The sequence below is a fragment of the Balaenoptera physalus genome, assembly GCF_965194825.1.
Source record: "Balaenoptera physalus genome assembly, chromosome: 3".
Taxonomy (NCBI): domain Eukaryota; kingdom Metazoa; phylum Chordata; class Mammalia; order Artiodactyla; family Balaenopteridae; genus Balaenoptera; species Balaenoptera physalus.
The window spans coordinates 132,430,949-132,432,892 of record NC_138890.1 but is presented as its reverse complement, the minus strand read 5'-3'; positions in this window follow the sequence as shown (position 1 = coordinate 132,432,892).

The window sequence follows — 1,944 nt, the reverse complement described above, 5'->3', positions numbered from 1 at the left end:
CTACTATCTACTTATGTAACAGATGCTTCATATATGGTATTTAGTCTGCAAAAAAATTCTGGACATAACAATAACCACATTTTGCTGAGAGCCAAGTGCTAAATTGAATTGTTTGCCACAGGTGGGATTCACCCTGAAGCCTCATTGTCTTCCAGAGTCTGTGGTGTAAGAAACAGCCGAGCCCAGTGGATAAGAGCCAGCTTGTCTTGTGCAAACCCAGCATCTGCCATTGGTAACTAGGTAACCTTGAACAAGATGTCTACCTTCTCTAGTTCAGAGTTCCCATTTACCAAGAGTTTTTACTGAGATCTGACCACTTCTCACCACCTCCACAACAGCCACTCTGCTTCAGACCACGAGCCTCTTTGCCCTGGATGATTACAACAGTTTCCCAACTTATCCCAGCACCCGGTGCGATCCTAATAAAACATGGCTGTTTGTGGTATTTCTCCCGTGACTCCAAGCTCTTGAGACTGTAGTTATATTAAAGATATTCCCTGTAAGGCACTTGACACAGTCCCAAATGTGGAATAAACATTCATTCATTGGACAGATATTTATTATGTACCTACTATATGCCCGGTGCTGGGCAGACAGGAGTGAACAATACCGAGAAATAAATATCCCTGTGGAGGTTCCCTGAAAATACAAAATATGATAGATCGCGGTAAGTATTCAGAGAAAAACGTAAAGCACAGAAGGTAGATAGGAAGAGGGAGTCTAAAGGGTCCTATAGGATGGCTGGAGAAGGCCTCATGTAAGGTGACATTTGGGGAAAGACCTGATGAGTGAGAGAGTGAGCCATGTAAATGTGTAGGTAGAGGGCACCCCAGGTGGCAAGCTCAGCAAGGGCCGAGTCCCACCTCGGGGGGGCAGGTGCTTGGTTTCTGCGACGAAGGAGCACCTGTGGAGAGGCAGGTCAGAGGCACTGTGGAGGGAGGTGCACATCACTTAGGGCCTCGGCTCTTACTTTCAGTGAGATGAGGCGTCACCGGAAATGACCATAAGCTGATTGTTAGGATCATTCTGGCTGCTGGCGACAAGTTGAGAATCCTTCGTCATAATCCAGGGCAGATGGGCTGGTGGTTTGGTGGCCGCAGCGAAGGTGTTGAAGTGATAGATGCTCAGTAAATGGCGGCTATTATGACATTCTCTGACATTGTCTCTGTACTTGAAGCTGGATTAATCGGTTACACAAGCTAGCAGTTTGTTCCCTGTTTATGACCAGTCAATTCATGCTAAGCAATCATGCCTACTTGTATGGTAGTCTAATTTATAATATTCTGACTTCCAATAAGTGATTTCCTGGTTATGTTCTTCTTTTAACGCTTTGCTACTATTTACCCACAATGCTGTGAAATATTAAGAAATACGAAAATTTTATGGTAGTTGCCACAGGCAGGAGGTAAAGGTGGGGGAAATCCAGTGAAGGCAGTCAAAAGGTACAAATTTCCAATTATAAGATAAGTTCTGGGGAGGTAATGTACGTGGTGATGATGTAGCATGGTGACTATATTTAACAATACCGTACTGTATATTTAAAAGCTGCTAAGAGTAGATCTTAAAATTTCTCATCACAAGGAAAAATTATAGCCATATGAGGTGATGGATGTTGACTAAATTTACTGGGGTAATCATTTTGCAATATATACATACCAAATCATTATGTAGTACACCTTAAACTAATACAATGTTATGTCAATTACATTTCTATAAAACTGGGGGGAAAATGAGCAGGTAAATTTTTAAAATAAAACAAATAGAACTTTTAGAATTAAAACATAGAATTGTTAAAAACACTAAATGAAGTGTTTATAAAACATATAAAAATAAAAATAAATAAAATTATTTTAATGAAAAAAGAAATCTGTAAATATCTGATAGAAAGCCATAAAGCAAAATCATTTTCCTAATAAATGATTATCTTTTCTACAATGCCTTGTG